This window comes from Tupaia chinensis, unplaced genomic scaffold, assembly GCF_000334495.1.
Source record: "Tupaia chinensis unplaced genomic scaffold, TupChi_1.0 Scaffold139943_1, whole genome shotgun sequence".
Classification (NCBI taxonomy): domain Eukaryota; kingdom Metazoa; phylum Chordata; class Mammalia; order Scandentia; family Tupaiidae; genus Tupaia; species Tupaia belangeri.
Genome location: NW_006199822.1, coordinates 18,468 through 38,176, shown reverse-complemented (window position 1 = coordinate 38,176; position 19,709 = coordinate 18,468). Strand labels below are relative to the sequence as shown.

General features: G+C 36.1%; 1 protein-coding gene across 1 annotated transcript in view; it reads right to left on the bottom strand.

The window, feature by feature from the left end:
• Nucleotides 1-19,695, bottom strand: part of SKAP2 (src kinase associated phosphoprotein 2) — a 200,180-nt gene extending 180,485 nt beyond the window's left edge. Inside the window, exons 1-3 of the mRNA XM_027765931.1 lie at nt 19,591-19,695; nt 10,053-10,158; nt 9,423-9,448 (exon numbers count right to left, since the gene is read on the bottom strand). The gene's annotated coding sequence lies outside the window, so the exon portion shown is untranslated. The remainder of the gene's footprint in view (nt 1-9,422; nt 9,449-10,052; nt 10,159-19,590) is intronic.
• Between the last annotated feature and the right edge of the window lie 14 nt (nt 19,696-19,709).

Genomic DNA, 19,709 nt, shown 5'->3' with positions numbered 1-19,709 from the left:
ATAATGCTAATCAGAAGAGGACATTTTTACCTCGGTTGCTGTTATGGAAAACCTAGGAAAATTTTTTGCACTAGGCAAAATCAGGTCCTATTTTAGTGTATATGCATTATAACTTAGAGTTTTTTAAGGTTGGCATACAAATGGTTTATTTGTGACACAAAGGATACAATATTAAAATTATGATGAGTCTCTACAAAGATGAATTTAAAAAGTAAATCAAGATAAAACAGTTATAACTAAAGTAAGCAAATTAAAAAGATAACAAAACAAAAATTCCAGAAAGCACAACAGAAAAATAATTCAAATAATCCCATTTACTACTCAAGAACTTTAAAAGCTGATCATTTGAAGTTATATGAACATTTTGCATTTTCATTTTTAAAATCACAAAATAACATCTAAAAATACTCAGTTGCATTTTTGAGAGTAAGAATTTTTATGGGGAAAACTGCTTTAAAATTCATATAATCTTGCTAAATTCAATAGAGATGATTTACAAACCAAGTACTTTCAATTTTCATTGAGTGGTATGTATGCTAACATTTTCTAAATGTTCTGGCTGGTTTCCTACTTGATTTCCAAATCCGAGGATGTTTTGTTTGGTTTAGTTTCTTGGTTTATTTTATTAATCCCCATGATGAAATCTTTTTTTTTTTCATATACTAGCTGAAATAATTTACCAAAAAAAAAAAAAAACCTGAATTAAATTTTGCTAGCCCAGCTATATATAAGCACTCATTTTCCACTCAGATTCAATAAGAAAAATATATGTTTAATATTATATCAAGTATCTAACTATTAATAAAAACGTTTTTAATTTAAAAAACAAAACAAAACAGCCACCTCAGGGATTACCTGAATTGCATGGTGAAAATCCTGTAGGAAGCTTAGAGGACCTATGGTATTATTCTTAAACCACAGTTCCTTGGCAGATCCAGATCAAAGCTACAAGTCTCGGCAAAAGGATATCTGTATCCCCAGATACACATTTGGTGGGTGTCACAATATTTTTTTAACCATATTTTTGGTACAAGTAATAGCCTCTTTAAAGACAAAACTGTCAAAATATTTTTAAATGAAATATTCATCTCTTCATAAGTTTGCTATTTCTTGAGCAACCATGACCCTTATTCTGAAAAAGTAAAGAACGGACAGTCCTCATTAAGACAGGAACAGAATATAGAGATGAAAATCTTGTCATCCTTAGTAAGTCCACCTCTAGGTGCACTAAATATGGTGATGTTTCTTCCCCAATTAAAATTCCAAGGAGCATATAAATACTGCTCATCCTTCGCATCTACATTTACCTTTCTTTTGAGAGGATGGGCACACTAGCACCCGTGATTCAGGTTGAATGAAATGAGGAACAGATCATGACATGAAGACGGACATGCTGGGAGTATCTGTCTTTCTCTCTTTCTCTCTCTCTCATGAAAGAAATAAATACAGGAAAATAAAAGCAGTAAAACCAAAGAACGTATGAAAATATTTTTTAAGAAAACTCAGATGTTTAGGCTTAAGTCTTTTATTAAATTCTATGAGGAAATAAAAAAAGTGAAAGTTTTGAAAATCAATCAGAAGTAGTTTATTATCCTTTGATAAGAACCATTTACATTTTAATGTGTATACATGTGTTTACACACAGATGCACATCCCAATCTATACTTGATATATATCACATATAGACATCAAAAAAAAGTTATTTTTAAAGAATTGTTTTATTGAATTTTTTTTTAATTTGACCAGAGAGAGAGAGAGAGAGAAAGAGAAAGTAAGAAAGCAAGCTTCCAGGTCCAAGCCTCAACCCGTGGTCGGCCACATGGGAATCCAGCACCTTAACCACCATGCCACCTGCCAGTCTTCAAAAAGACCATTATTAATGCTATAAACTTAGCAATAGTTTATATGAGTTAAAAATAATTATTCTGGGAAGTCAGCAGGTACCACAGTGGTTAAGGTACTGAATCCTACATGGTCAACTCTGTGGTTCAAGTCCCAGACCTGGCAAATTGAAAACAATGCTGGGCACATGTATGTGCATGCTCAAAATCCTGAGAGGGGAATGGAGGAAAAGGGACTGTGGCATGACCATCCCCTCTGGGAAGAGGGGTGATTTCTGTCTCTCTCTGGCAAGCACATGTGCCCTATAGCAAAAATCTTAAAAAATAATAATAAATTTTTTAAAAGAAAGAAAATAGAAAGAAAGAAAGAAAGAAAGAAAGAAAGAAAGAAAGAAAGAAAGAAAAAGAATTCTTCTATATAAATTGGTTACTGGAATGTTAAAGAGCTCTGTGGGTTTTGTTTTCAAAAAGCAAAACACTATTGGGGCCACCACGTGGTGCGGTGGTTAGGGGCGCTGGACTCCCACATGGCCGACCACAGTTCAAGTCCCAGACCTGATGGCTTGCTTTCTCACTTTGCCTCTCTCTCTCTTTCTCTCTCTCTCTTCCACTCTCACTTTTACTCTGTCCCTCTCTGGTCAAATTAAAATAAATGAATAAAGTTTAAAAAAAATGATTCTGAAAAAATAAAGTGAAATCATCTTCAACTAACCCATTCTAAGAACGGCAGCTATTAGATTATTTTTCCCAAAATAAACATATTTATATTAATCTGAGACAATAAAAAATTAAGTATTGCTACTAGTCTCATTTTTTTTTTTCTGGTTCCTTTATTAAAGAGTCTACAGCCCTTTTCCCACTCCTTAGTTATTTTTTTTTACCCAATAGAGTAAAAGCTGCTATCTGAAAAGAAGCTCTAATTGAACACAGGGGTCGCTGTTGAGTAGAGCAAAGCATTTTGCCTCCCTGGGGGCTATTTGCAGCTCTACCTGCAAAGACTTCTATAAATTAAAAGGAAAACGTTCAACCTGTGTTTATGTAATAGAAAAACTGAACTCCAAATCAACAATAGGCATCAGGTAAACGTATCCAATACAATTTACAGACATAATTGAAAGCATTACAGCCTAATCAGACATCTAAAAGAAAAGCATGCTCAAATGAAATGTCTACAGAATCATTAGCTGGCAGCCATTCTATTACAATCACACATAATGTCAGTGGTGCCTTGAGCCTGTGCCAATGACAACAGCATAAATTTTGCATCTCATTTCTGTGGTCATAAAATTAATGATCAGTTTAAAAATACTTCTTTGTAAAAGTTATTGCGCAAAGAAAAGACATGAATGTGTCCCTGTTATGTACTCACAAGGATAATTATGGGGTTGTTGCTCATTAATACTGTTTCTTGTTTCCCTAGAAAAGCATTTGATTTATCCTACAACTTTCAGAAGTTTAATTAACGATACAAAGTTAACAGTCTAAAAGACAATGATCCAAGACTTCCCTTCCTATAGTTTCAGTGGCAACTCAAATATCACAGTAAAATCAAGGTTTAGTCACACACAGCAGCAGAGTTCTCTGAAAACCATTTCAAATCTGTAATAGTTGCGTTCAAATCACTATTAGCCATTCCTTTTTATATGGCTCGTCAACGTTCTCCTAAATGCCTAGGGATGCAGCCCTACAGCAACTGAGCAGTCATGCTCTCTACCACCACTGAGGGTGACTTACCCAATTTACTGCTTGTTTTGTCAAATACAGCCCTATTTCAAAACCACCAGGTACACATTCAGCTAAATAATATTGTCAAATACAGCCCTATTTCAAAACCACCATGTACACATTTAACTAAATAATATACCTAAAGTTTAGATGATAATCATTGCCTTTTACAAAGCATGAACGATAAATTTTAGAGGAAAATTACTCAAATGAAAACAAATTTCTAATTCTCGGTTCAACTCACTTATCCAGACTGATTTCTCAAGTAATAATAATAGGGATAAATGTGGGGGGGGGAGGGTGTCAAAAAGATAGTGGAAAATGGAAATTAAAGTACAAGTTTATTTTGTTGCAAAAATAACTTTGAAACTCATGGTATTTTCATAATATCTATTTCCTGGGAACTGTTAGAAGAACCCTCATATACAGAATTAGGCATTTAACTTACCATTTCTTAGGGAAGTTTAATTCTTAAAACTTCGAAAAACACAGGTCACTAAAAGTACGTCTCTTCATAATTCTTCTACAACAAGAAGCCTAATTTGTAGCATTCAGATAGTAAAGTCGACTTCCTGCACCAAACTGAGGCAGTGCCTTAGAATAAGGATACCATCTCTCCAGCACTGTCTCTGAAATATGCCTCTACTACTACTAGTTTCAAATATGCTTAACACATTTATATACGGCTGTGAGTTTCTATGAGTGGTAGAAGGAAAAAGCTGTGAACTTTTTATTCAGGTTTCACAGTGGAACTAACTTTCAGCAGAAAATATACTATATTAGGAACAATAAAGGAAAAGAAATTCAGCATCATTCAATTTCTGACATTTCTGCCATTCTGTGTTTGTGTATACAGAAGCATGTGCATGTGGGCTAGAGGATGCACCCGTCAGAAACAAACAGGGAAAAGAGAGAAAAAAGCAACCCCCATGGGGAATGTTCAGGCTGCAATCCCTTCTATTTTTCACTCTCCTTTTGAGATTGGAACACATGCCCACATGCCCAGCATGTCTCCCAAGCTACTGGATCCAGGACTTAAACCACACAGTCAGCTATGTGGTATCCAGCTGCCCTAACCATCAGGCCACAGAGCCAGCCTGATTTTTCTGCTATTCTTAAGGATTCCACTGGGACACATTAAAATGCGCCCCTTCTTACCTAACAGTCCTGCTATTTAAAAAAAAAAAAAAATGGTAGTTTAGGGACCAGCAGATGGTGTAATGGTTTCGTCACTGACTCCACGTAATTGGCCACAGTTCGAGTCCTAGACCCAGCAGCTTAAAACTCACACAGGGCACATGTGCATGTGTACTTGAAATCCCAAGAACAGACTGGAGGAGAAGGTACTGTGGGTGTGGCCATCCCCCCTAGGGGGATGATTTCTCACTTTCTGTCTCTCTGGCAGGTGCACATGCCCTACAGCGAAAATCTCTCAAATCTATATAAATAAATAAATAAGGCAGTTTAGCCTATTTAACACACTTACAAGTACACAAATTAGAAGAAGTTCAAAGGAAATTACTTTCTATATAGATCTACATGTTTTTAACAATACCAATGAAGTTTTCAGGACAAAATCTATTAAATAAAATGTTTTAAATTATAAGACAAAGAGATTTTAAAGGAAAAGTGACAGCTTTTTACTTGTAGCATCTAAAACAATTTATTTTTTAATAGTATTACTTATTTCATTTTATTTATTATTATTATTCAAGTTGACCAGAGAGAGACAAAGAGAGAGGGAGAGGGAGAAAGCAAGCCACGAGGTCCAGGACTCAACCACAGTCAGCATGTGGGAGTCCAGTGCCTTTGCACTATTCCACCTACCGGCCCTGTATTCACATTTTTAAAACCATGGATACTAATGTTGTAAACTTTTGAAAATCATTCTCTTGAGATATTTGTTGCATGTTAATATGCATACCCTCCTTTAAGTAACTTTTCATTGCTCAGAAAATTATTTGAAAACTTACTATATAGGGACCAGCAGGTAGCCTAATTCAAGATTAAGATACAATTATAAGTAAAACTTTTAAAATCATGTGCCTAATACGTATTTGAAAATTCTAGTTAGCACTCAGTTAATAATAGTCTTCACTCAAACAGTAATATATTCTCCTTGTAGAAATACTTATTTCAAGTCACATTTAAGAGATCTATAACCTTATGTGACAGAGAACACTTCTCAAATAAACATATAGCATAATCCCAGTGCACGGAGCCAATATTCAGAAGGACACTTTATAGTACAAGGCTATATTGCAACTAATAAATAGGGTTCGTTATGCTGTCTGTATAATACTTTGAAGAATGGAAAAAGAAATCTCTATTCTGGATAAAACAGACAATGTTTCAAATAGGAACTAGACTAAGAAAGATGTGTTCTAGCTGGTTAAATTCAAATCTTTCCTAAGTACAAGTAAAATTTTAAAAATTTAGAAAACCAATTGAGAATTACTCTAAAGTTCCAATTTGTCAGTCTTCTTCAGTGGGGGAAATTAGACATGAGTACATAAAGAGATATTTTAAAAGAAATAAAGAAATGGGACCAGCAGGTAGCATAATGGCTATGTCACTGGTGGCTTAAACTCACGCCAGGCGCGTGTACGTGCGTGCCCAAGATCCTGAGAGGAGAGTGGAGGAGAAGGGATTGCAGTGTGGCCATCCCCCCTGGGGGGTAATTTTTCGCTTTCTGTCTGTCTCTCTCTCTTTTTCTGGCAAGAGCACGCGTCTCATAGCAAAAACCTCTCCGAAAAAAAAAAAAAAAGAAAGAAAGAAAGAAAGAAATGAAAAGTTTCAAAACAACAGATTTTTATGGAAATGAATATAAATTAACAAGTGCAAGTTAGCTTAATGGACAAATTTCAATATTTAAGAGTAATAAAACAAGTTTCTACCAATACAAACTATTCTCACAGAAAAAAAAATGAGATACAAAAAAAGTTTAAGATCTATGCAACTTAAAGTTACAGTCATATAAATTTAATTAATGTTAATAGGTGAAATTCCTCAAACTATAAATTCTATATTGTTAAATCTTAGACTAGGGACCAGTAGTTGGTGTAATGACTATGTCGCTGGACTCCCATGTAGTCAGCTATGGTTTGAGTCCAGACTCGGTGGCTTAAACTCACGCCGGGTGCATGTGGGTGCGTGCGTGCATGCCCAAGATCCCAAAAGGAGAATGGAGCAGAAGGGATTGCGGCGTGGTCACCCCCCCCCCAGGGGGTGATTTCTCACTTTCTGTCTCTCTGTCTTTCTCTGTCTGTCTGGCAAGGGCATGCACCCTGTAGCAAAAAATGTCTCCCCCCCAAAAAAAAAATCTTAGGCTAGAACATTATCTAGACTATAAGGTGGGTGGGGGAAGACAGGGGAGTACGGGAGTTAAGGAAAGAAGGCTAACAGATATCTGTGCACATTAGGGAAAGTAACGACTGACTTAATAGAAATGAATACATCTGAACTAACTCATTTTATGTAGGAATACTATACTTGTTCTTTTTTTCCTCCAGTAATCGTATTAAAATGGCATATAGGGGCCAGCAGGTGGCTTGGTGGTTAAGGCAATGCACTTGCACATGACTGACCACAGTTCAAGTCCCAGACTTGGCAGCTTGCTTTCTCTCTTTCTCTCTCTGTATTTCTCCCCAAGGAGAAAATACACAGAGAGGGTAGTGAGCAACACCAGAACATACTTAGAATTTGATTTACTCATGAAGAAATCTGATCATAAATTCCTATTTTTAAAGAGCTGTCTCTTGAATAACTGCTTTGCAACTCTTAAATCTGTATCCTTTACTATTCCTAACAAACTACAGGAATAGTCTTGTTAGAACAAAGCTGAGGGTACAACGGCATAAAAGTACTCCGTTTCTCATATTTCTCCAAGATATACATCTAATTTATCCACAGGCTTACTTTGAGCAGGCACTCCTGGTGATTAGTTAACTCAATGCAGCAGTATTGAACTACGAATGACTTATTCAGAGGAAATGATTATGGGAATGTCTGAATTCCACATTATTTGAACTCTTATTCTAGGCTCATTTTTCAATTTCTATCAAATACTATATAAACTTCCATTCTCTTTGGAGACAAAGAATGTATCTCAGTAATGTAATTTTAATATCCACACACCTGAGCAAGTTCTAAAGCTGAATACCAAAGGGAAAGTTCCTACAATATCACTGAACCATATGCAATTATGCAATGGCTTCATATTATTATGCTCTTACTTTAAAATGTTTTAATGTACAAATAATTAAGCCACAATGAGAATTCAATAATCACCGCAACAAAATATGCTTCTTAAGAAGAGAGGTAGATATGATATGTAATATTCCTCCATAAATAATGTACTGCATAAAAGTTATCAGATTTAAATTGTATAAATTCATCGCATTGCTCTATTCAACAAAGCAAAATGCAATAAGATTAGATCCATAGTTCATAATCCATTGCAGAGCACAAAAAGTAGTGGTTTCTTGTGGGATGGAGTTTCCTGTCCTTCTCTTTATTTAATAGTGTTAAAAATCTTAGTATGGGATCAGCAGATGGCATAATGGTTATATAGCTTGCCTCCCACATAGTCGACTGTGGTTCATGCCCTGGACCCGGCAGCTTAAAACTCATGCCGCACACGTGTATGAGTGTGCCCAAAGTCCCAAAAAGAGAATGAAGGAGAAGGGATTGTGGCATGATCATTTTGCCAGGGGTTGATTTCTTGTTTTATGTCTCTCTATGTCTCTCTCTCTCTCCAGTGAGCACACATGCCCTAAAGCAGAAATTTCCCTAAAAAAAAATCTTAATATGAAAAAAAAGATTTCATCCCCTTCACTCATACAGATCTTGATTTACTGTTAAAAGAAACTGTGACTTCTTTTAACTGATTTTAGGTTATCTGATTAAGTAGTTGATTTCTTGAAACTCTTATTACTCCCTCATTTATCACTTGGCACAAATATGAATTACTAGCTAATAACATTTGTGGGATCTGCTTAACCCCAGTTAGAAGATGTCACTGTTTCTTCCTCAAACCCGAAACCTAGCTCTCTGCAGATGAACTGACCTCATGGCTGTCACACCAGCATCCACAAGCCCCAGGTCATGACCTATGCATTAGCATCATGTAAATAAGGCTGTACCCAGTTTCCCTTACAGAAATGAAGACATGAAGTGGTAAGAACTTCCTGTGCTTTCCTGTCCTGGTCTTCAACATGCTTAGCCACTGACTCTCAGAAATAAAGGAAGATAACCAGTAGGCTGTTACCAGTAGGGTCACTATTTTTTTTAAAAAGATATAGAATTCCATTCTTTAAAAAGATCTATGGCACCTATTTGTTTACACCTTTAAAAAAGCCAAGAAAAATAAAAACTAGCATTTGAAAAAGATTTTACTCATGTTCTCAAACAAAAATGTACACTGTTTTTAAACGATCCTTCAAAATCACTGCCTGTGAGCACCCAGCCACAGGTCCTCCTGCCTCCACCACTACCATAAAACAATCTCTGCAGTGTTAAATGACATTGAGTTGACATCTCACCCTGCTTGGCTGAGTTATTCCATATCTTTGCCAACAATTTCTGCCACAATGTAATCTTATGAAACACAAAACCTAAGAATGCTAAATACTTAAGATTTCTACATCAAAAGACTGTGCCGAGTCCATTCTGGGATATGCTTTTTAATTTTTTTCTCAGCAGGGGGAGCTAGCACTCTCATCTTGAAGGTCTAAGTATACAATATGGAAATTTAAATTTTGATTCCAACTATCAAATTGCAGTATGAGTTAGATTATCCTACTAAACATCTCCACAGGGAAAAAAGATTTGAAGTTTGACAAACTTGAAAATTACCTTTGTCTTGAAACTCCTGAAGATAGCTGCAAAATAAAGAACAATATATTTGAAATAAGGCTAAAAAATCAAAACAGGGTCAGTGATAATAACTCAAGTCCAAAATCTATATTATGAATACATGTCTAAAGAAAAACTGTTTCCTAATCCTGAAATGACAATTCCAAAAGGCCTAAGAATTTACAATACAAGTACTTTTAAAGATCTAAATACAATAGTAAAATGAAGATTTATTTTTAATACTTGTATTACATTTATTCATTTAAATTAGTAACAATTTAAAAAGATTCTTTTTTTCAGCATCTTGAGGTATTTTCCATATTTACATTAAAATCCTTAATCTACCTATGTCTTATCATTTAAATAAAACACACCTTTGAATAATCTAAATAAACAACTGGATTCTGTTAGGATGCTTAGAAAAATACATAAGTACCTTTACAAAAAAAAAAAAAAACACAGATATCTGGACTTTAAAACCAATAAACTGGAAATATATATTTTCCCCTTTAAAAATACTGAACACCAATTAAATTAATCCTAAAAATCTAACTCCCTAATGATTTTATATTAAAACATTAATTACACAGCTACTTCTAAGAAATCAGTAATAAAAAGCAAGTGACTTACATAGACTTTACATCTTTTATCTTCTTAATAAGGGATTCTCTCTTTTCCTTTGCTTTCTTGGATAAATTTTCCCCTCTTAGTATGTCTGCTACAAATGTTTCAACATCTAAACCATGAAATATAAGAAACAGGATACAAATTATAGGAAGGAACCATTTTTTGTGAAGACAAATAGGACAATGATTGTTTCTACATGCAAGTGTTAATATCTGCACAATTTGTTATAGTTATTTATCAATCCAAAGCCTAATAGTTGAAGTATATTTCAAGTACTAAATTGGACAAATCTGTTCACCACTTAGCTAATAAAATTTGTATGCTCTACTTATGCTTAGCACAGCAAATGCTATTTGGATGTTTGGCATCATTAAACCAGGAAGAAGCACACAAGTTTTAATAAACTGCGGTGCCCCATAAAACAAATTCTCTTCTATAAAAGCAAGCATCAAGCTTTTATGCATCTGTTACTATCACTACATAGTATTTTGTAAGCTCCTGTATAAACAGGTTATTCACAATATTATATTCACTATAAGCTAATGTCTCTGGCAAGGGTATTTTTAGGTATCCAGTGTTCGATACTTTAAAGGAAAAATAGGAATCTCTTTTTATCTAGCCAAGATTCCCAAATTAAGTCTTCCTTCTTCCCGCTTTCCCCATTCCACTCTGACCACCCTCAAATAAGAAAGAAGCAGTTATTGGCTGTGTGAGTTCTTGCTTCCTGCCTTGGTATTACCATTTGAAATATGTTTTAAATAAAGGAAGAAGTTAAAAAAAAGATTCTTCCACCATGTCAAAATGTAGTAGCTAGGAAATAAGATGTCTATGGTTTCATATAACATTCCTCCATAGCTTCTTTCTAAAAATTTTAGTAAGCCTCTAAATTATTCTGTTGTTTAGTTCTTTCTTGTATACATTTTAACACATCCTTGCTGGTTTGATTTTTATAATAGTTCCATTCTTATTGTTCATGAAACTTAAATTAATTTTACTTTCAGAATTTCATAGTTCATTTGAAATACTTAATATAGAAGATACCATAAAGGGTTTTTTTAAGTAGACATAGCTATCAATCACCTACATTTCATATTGAAGATATATATATACATATAGAGAGAGAGAGAGAGAGAGAGAGAGAGATCTTTTACTTTCTTTTTAACTATTTTGTCTCCTAAGTCACACTGGTAAAAAGATGATATCAAAACATAATATTATGTGGTAAGTAATTCAAAGTAGTATAATAATTAGTCTCTCCATTGTCTTATATTAACAATTTAAAACCTGGTATATGAGATAAAATATTTGTAATTGATTTTAAATTCATTACAGAAGTATCTTAATCCAATGAGAAAAGTTGATTAAACTGTTATACATTCATAATATGCATGTAAAGGTACTTTTTCACTATGTCAATATGACAAGTGAAAGAATTAAAATTTAATCTTATAATAATTCTTTAAAATAGATTCTGATCTAAAGTCCTTTAATGACTAATATACTAAAAGTAAGTGTCAAACTAAAATGAAAAGCAAAGTGTCATAGCTTCTCTCTCTCTTTTTTATTTTTTTTTTGAGTTGCCTATATTTTGAAGAAAGGACACAGACACTCAGAATAATGCAACTTATGAAGTGTGCTCCTTTAACTTTTAAATTTCTCTTTAAATTTTGTCCCCAGAGCAGCGAGCAACCTTTGGACAGCCAGGTATTAGCTGAGACAAGAAAGATACTGGCTTTCCTGAGATGGGTCCAGTGACTCTTCTAAGAAAGTGGAGGGAGAGAAGGAATAGCTCTACCACTGAGTCCTTCTTCCAAACTGACTTCACTGCTCACAAGAATCCCTGGCACAATGGCTGGTGAATAGTCTGCTCAAGGTTATTTTCATTCAGTGTTTGTCTTTAATTCCCTCTTCCACGAGTATTTAATGGCCTATTTTACATTTTCATTATACAATCCAAGTTTAAACAAACAGGATCTATTTTCTATCTCCAGAAGCAATAACAGAACGAATTACAGCCCAAGAGTTATTTCTTTAAAAGGTCATTTCAGTTCTATAAAAACTCAGAAAACAAAAAAAAGGCTGCGATCCTCTCTGTAATGCTTCCTAACATCCCCCAAGGTGTTTTTAAAATACTGATCCGCACTACAATCTGATGAGAAAATAATTGTTGAAAGAGTATGGGACTGCAAGAAGAACTGGTATTTTTCAAGGCAGGGATATTCACAGATTGAGTAAGGAAGAAGAGGTGTATTTTTAAAGCAGTATTTGTAATGTATTTATTTTCCAGAAAGAGGGTTTAAGGAAACGAAAAGCACTGACTTTTTGAGTAATTATTTCTCAAAGGAGAAGTGCATACAGTAGGAACTGCTTTGCTGGGATGGCGGGGTGGTTTGCTCAGGTTTGTTCTTAACAAATAGCTTAAAACTGGAAGTGGTTTCTGCAATAATGTTGCAGACTTGGCTGGTTTTAGAACTTTTGAAATCTAGGTTCCTTCTTTTAAAAATCTACACTTCTCTGCTTATTTTCAAATGGAACGAAACCAGCCTTTCCCAGGCTCGGGAGACTCCTGGGCTGTGCTGGCAGCCTTCGGCCGCAGCCTGCGCAGCGCACGACCTTGCTTCCCCAGCGCAGAGACAGCGCAAGCTCTGAAAAGAAGTTATTCGTGCTTTTCTGGCAGATGCTCCATCCACTCTGCTCTCTAAGAAATTCGACTCTCGACCCTCGGAAGTGTTAGAACTCCAGAGTTCTCGCAGACGAAGCAGTGTGAGCAGGGAGAGCCGGGTTTGGGGCAGCGCCCTCGCCAGACAAATGGGACTGATCTGCGCTGCGGCTTTGTAGCTCAGAGCCAGGGTAATATTTCAAAAGCGAGCAATAAAAGTCTTGGGCGAATCAAACGCTCCTCTGGCTGGTTGGAAAAGAGATTTGAAGCTTTTTATTGTGCTCTAAACAGCCCTGCAAACGGTAAACTGGCGAGCGGTTAGCCGTCTTCTACCTTCCTTCAGGGGTCGTGTCCCTCGGTTAATATGCAGATTCACTGGTGCCTGCCTGCCTATAATTCAGGGTAAAGCCCTAATGTGATTACAAGCAAAAGGTCAACTGGCCTCACTCGCCTCTTGGCCTGGGGAGTTAGAATTCCTCTCTCTTGGATGGAGGGGTTTCATTCACACTCAAGCCCGCACAGCTGCGGGAAAGAAGCCTAGGGGGCTTCGGAGAAAGCTCTGGCAAGGGACGCCCTCGATGTACAGGTCCAACTGCCCCCACCGCCCTGCCAGCGACCATGTGGACTGCAGGTCTGCGCTGCCTGCATTTAACCCCAGAATTATCCCTTTTCTCCATCAGCCTCCGCCCCCTAAGCCATGATCATGAAAAAGTTATCCCTGCGAAAGTAAACGTGGCGGTGATTTTTGCTCCTGTTACACCTTAACACTATTCAGAGTAAGCTTTATCTCAGAATACAGCTACGAGGATCTGGAAGAGAAGGCTGCTGAAAGACCAGATTTACAACTGTTAGGCAGATAAACCCCTAAGGTCTGAAAACAAAATTAAAAGTTGACATGTTCTAGTCAGCAGTCCTCAAATTGTTCAGGTTAGAAACCTGTCAGTCTCCATAGGGATCCCTTTCTAAATGGCAAACCCTACACAAGGAATCACCAAATAGCAATCCAATTTTCCTTTTTCTAGGAAAAAAAAAATCATATAGACCCCCTAGAAAAACTGCCACTCCCATCTTCCTTTAGAATCCAGTTGGGACAAGTATCTAACACACACACACACACACACACACACTACTTCTTTTTACCAACTTCCATACAGATCACACAGTGAGAAGATAGACCTGCACAAGGTCAAAACAGTTTTTAAATTCTTGTAAACGATAAAATAAACGATCCGTTTCTCCAAGGTGAGCACATAAAGCAGGTTCCCACTCTTAAAGAGGCTAAAGTTTAACCCCTTGTCTTCACCATCCCCACTATCAGCCTGGAAGAGGACATGCAGACTGGAGGTTACACACAAGTCCCAAAGGTAACGCCCTCTCCTGTCTTCCCACCTAGTCCCCCAACCACCCAGTACCTTCCTGCATATCCGTGTACACACACTCACACACACACACACAATCTCTGTGATGGCCTGACTGTATATGGGAGGGGTAAGAACTGGGCTAAATCCACGACCTGCTCAGCCCCAGATCAATAAAAAAAAGAAAAGCATAAAACCAATCGTACAACACCCCAAATGGTCTCAGTACTTCATGTCACCTCTACTTTATAAACTGAGCCAGACGACCTGCTTCAGCCTCAGATCAATAAAAAAAAAGAAAAGCATAAAACCAATCGTACAACACCCCAAATGGTCTCAGTACTTCATGCCACCTCTGAGCCAGATTTCACTTAGTACTCTACGAAATGGGCTGTCACCAAACTTAACGTGGCAAGGATCCGAGCCAAGAATGGAAGCTGCCATCACAATAAAAGGGCATGCCTTTCTTCTCTGTTAAAGCAGGGTATGGTCTGACCAAACAGCTACTGGTAAAAACATAGAGATCAATGAAACTGGGCACATACAGATCAATGGAGCCAAGGGTCCAAAGTTGGAAAATAGGTAATTGAAATGTTATTGATTATTCTAATCAATGTCTCTGCCTTGATTATCTAGCACTTTTACAGGTTATGGTTGAATCCAAACAAGGAAAAAGAGGCATTCATAGGCACAGGGGTTCTCATAGTACAATGGGTAAAACATACCTGAGTCTTAAAATCTAATCATCTGACAAAATTTTCAAAATTGGCTTGAGAGGCTAAATGATTTATTTTGAAAGAAAGCTACCCTGTTGAAAGATGGGACTAAACCTCTTGCAGCCTCTCAGAGATGACTCTTGATAAATAACACCTTAAAATAATCAAAATCTTTTTACCATGCATTTCCAAAGAAGCCACAGTGAATAACACATTAGTCTGAGATTTACACTATATTCACTGTTAGGCAGTGTCTATTGTAATGTGTTCAGAATGTGATTGAAAAAGAAATGTAAACTCAGTGGAATGAAAAAGATAGACTTGGCTTTAATTGAAAAAGACAAACTAAGTGAATAATGAGTATATAAAACCTAGCCTATGCCACTTTTATCACCCATATATGACACTTAATCTTAAATTTATGAGGGACAACTGAACTGTGTTTCAAATCACCAGAGGCTTTCCCTAGTCTGTTGTTTCTATCTTCTTTCCAGTAATACTTAATGCTGATCACAGTAGAGATAAACCCACTTGGAAATTTTTCATATCCTGCTCTGTTTTAGTATATTTATATTCCTCCTTCGAGAAGAGGAAACCGATGATAATCTGGATTAAATAACTAGTTTAAAAGGTGCAAAATATCAAGAGCCTTATTTAGTAATTTGAGACAAAAATACTTTCAACAGGAAGTCATGTCAAAAGACCCCTCCCAAGAAAAAGTAAGACATTACATATGCTTAAAATAAGTAGGCAAATAATTTTTTGAACATCACATCTCAATTCATTCATATTATTTGACCGACAAAAGACTCTTTAAACTTCTCGTCCTTTGATTTACAAATGTATATTTCTATTTCTGTAAGAGAAAATCTTAACAGTGCTATAGACTGATCTCATTTTAAGATTTAATGTTCTCATCTCAACTTTATGCTCATTAGTTATTGCTGTCAAAAAAAAAAAAAAAAAAGGCAAGCTTGGTTTAACTCTGTAGAAAAACTCAGGTGCTGAGGAAGGTAACTATTGGTGACTCAGTAGGTGGCAGTATTCCCTTTACGTACTCAGCCAATGCCCCCAGAAGGAAGTTATGGGACACTGCATATGCTATAAGTAATTCTCATTGGAAAAATAAAACCAAAACGTTGACCAAATTATAAATGGAACTTTGGAAAGGTGGAAATCACACCATGCTATACTCAGCACTGAGAAAATTCTGTCTCTATTTCAACTGAATTGCATTCTTTACCTAGTGCCCCTAAAGGTATTATTGATTAAAACATCTGAAGGGTAAAAAAAAATCTGGAAATCCCCAAATGGGGAAAATGTAATATTTCTAATCAAGACTACCACGTGAACAAAATCTCAAGGTCACTTTGCAGAAATGATATAGTCACTTTATTGCTTGGTTTGGTTTTGATTTTTCAGAGCACTAGGGACCACAATTCTTTTATCACTGGTTTTTATTTTCTAATTAATTTTTTAATAACATCCTCAAATAGATTTACTTTTTAAAACTGTTGCTCTAAAACAAATTAATGAGAGTGATTGAAAATCACTAAGAAACCAGTATTTAAAGGATAATTAAACTAATGAATGGGGGTAGAGGGCACTGGTTTTGGTTCCTCTTACATTCTTGCTCGCCTGGAGGTAAAAACTCACATAAATCAAGATTATTCTTGCTATTAGTCCTAGTCAAAATATTTGAATGTAGGACATTAAATGGACAAGATTTGTGATTATCTTTTGATTTGAATTATCCAGACTAAGCTGTTCTTCTATTGTGCTAGGGGGAAAAAAAAAATCAAAGGTTGCCAGTAGTGCATATGTTAGTCCCAAATTTGCTTTTAACAACAAAATTCTGTAACCAAAAGATAATTCAACACTTTTTATTAGAAATATAAGACCTTCAAGGTTTAATATACTGATTGACAGAAAATATAACTGTCAAACTAGACACTTTTTCAAGGATATTATTAAGTGTTAGTTAAGAATAATAACACCTTTTTTTGCATTTTTACAGAATTTTTTTAAAGGGGAAGAAATGAGGTGGGTGCAATATTAAAAGGAGAGCCTAAAATTGTAATAATAAGAAAGAAAAATAAAGATGAAAAATTAATATGGTAAGATGGATGTTTGAGCACCTATCCCTACTGAGCAACTGAAATGTAAAACACTTAACCATATATGACATAACTATTTGAATAATAGACACAAGGAACACAAAAATATCTAAGCAATGTTATTTTTATAATCACTAACTTTTGACTTTATACTCTTTTTTCCCTGAAAGCAAAGGACTTTAACCTACTGAAAAGTTTAGTTCCTTATCCTCCCTACCTTTAAATTCTCACATGGTGTCAAATATTCAATGCTCAACTCCAGTCACAACTACGAATAACCTCCTTAGTTTCGAAGAGAATATACTAAATAAGCCAGCAATACCTCTAAAATGCAAATAAATACAAACACTTGCTCTATAGTTTTAATTCTATATCTAATCATATACTATTACCCAATATGCTTGAATTATAAAAATAATCATGCATAATTCCAACAATTTCTTTTGGATGAAATATGTGAAATAATTGCTGAGGGAACCTATTCTTAAAACCTTCCCTACCTCAAAAGATGATTTTAATTCAGTCAAAGATAAAACATTAACAACTTTGCTTGAATTAAAAATAAGGGAAAAAACCTGAAAAACATTGACTCACTTTTTTCATTTCTTTAAATATGTATATATGTATGTATATATACATACACACACACACACACACACACACACACACACAAAACCTCCAAGTTTAGTCTGGTACTTCTTGAAAATATTCTATGAAATTAAAGTATAATCCAAATTTATAATCCTCAAAGTTTTAGTGTTTTAATACTTCATGTGTACATTAATGAGATTTGCTTTAATAATATGAATTATTGAAAATGTCAATAAAAGGACTTTTAAAAAGCTAATTTCAGACACTATATTAGTATAGTATCTGACTAAAAAGTGATGGCAGAAATATATAGAAAGCATTAGCAGATAATTTAAAGAGACAATTCTGAGCTTTTAAATTACAAGAATAAGGGTCATATGAAATCCTGTGATCTACTGGAATCAGAGAATAAAGGTCTCAAAACCTATATATGATACTGTCTGTGAATATGTATGATCATGGATCCAAATAGAGGTCTGTACCTTTCTTTCTTAAATTCAAAAATAAAGACCCAAGAATATTCTGAAAATGAGGACATCTATTTTTGGAATAATGATAAACATTGCTCTGATCTGGTTATTAAAATAATATCCCAAATAAGAATACCAACATTGTATCGATGATAATGTTAACTGTAGTAAAACAAAATCAGTTCTCATATGAAGCTCTCTTATAATGGGATAAAAGCTGCCTTAAAAGGGTCTTTACAGTTCTTTCCATGTTCCCCATCAATGAAAACAACTATGAAATACTACCTCACCACAAATGCATTCATCATACGGTCTCATGTGCAAATATTTGTACACTTGGTTTTATTTTCTGCATCATATTCATGATGCTACCCACCAAAATAGTATTACAGAGTACTAAGAGACTTGGCTTTACATTGCTATAGCAGTTTTCATTTCAAACGTCACATTTTAGATGACATTTGCTTTTTTGTATTACTTTTTAAGACTTAGAATAAGTTGTAATGTGGACAACTTGTAATGTGGACACTTAACAGAAATCCTTTAAATTCAGTCATTTACAATCAATATTGAAAGATAAATATTTTATAGACAACCAAAGGAACACAAATTTCAGTTTTCAGAATTCTGATGTGCACAAGACAAATGATAGTAGGAATTCCAGCAAATCAGGATAGGCAAGGTTTATACTACCCTGAAAAAAATATATGTTTTCTACCTTGTGCAGAAATATACATTTTTTATTAGTCCTTAGTGAAAATACACACCTTCATATTCAGTACATTAATCAACTAGTAGTGGATTCCTAATAACATTGAAGAACCACATTTTACCTCTAAAAATAAGTTCCTATAAATGGTAATGTAAAACTGAGAAGGGGAAAATGAGAGTGCAAATATGAAGAAGTTTCATCATCTGACACAGGAAGTAGGACTTTTAACTCATCCTTCCTTTTTTGCTTTAATGTTACTGAGGCTGAAGACAAACAGCCATTTGAGAATGAGGCTCTCTTCGAAAGACGTAAATATGAGTGGACTGAAGGTTCAAGAAAAAACAGGAGTCTTAGGAGTGTCAAACCCATCCCATAACCCCTAACACCTGTGGCTGTGACATCTCTGCATATCCATTGGCCAGTCCACCCAAGAACTTCTGTGACACCTGCTCCCTTCCCAGTTCTCACACGCGCACTCCTTTCCTATTCTCTCCCGCTGTCTCCCTCTCCCTCCCTCTTACAGACACACACACACACACACACACACACACGCCCCCACAGCGTCTTCACGACGCGTGCAGAACTGTCCTGATCCAATTAGACCATCAAGATCTTCGCCACCATCCCACCAAACCTCCACCTCACAAGCCTTCTCCCCGCCTCGGCTCCAACAGCCCATTTCCCTCCGCTCTGTCCCGCCCCCACTGGCCAGCGGACTTGGGGAACGCGGGGAACGAGTAGGGACTCTGAATGCTTCTGTCCCCACCGGATCGCCGTCCCCTCGCCCCCGCCCCGGCGGCGCTGCCCGCCCCCTTCCCGCTCTTTACCTGCCAACAGGTTCCTAATTTCCTCAGGGAGGGGGTAGGAAGAGGAGGTGCTGCTGGGGTTGGGCGGACCGGGGGGGCCTGCGGCTGCGACCTAGACTCGGGCTAGCGGTCCTGGGAAGGACAGCGGGACTACTACTCCGGACGCTGCCAGGCCGGGGACCACAACAAGGAAGCCACTGAATCTCCAGCCCGCGGCAGCTGGGCGCTCGG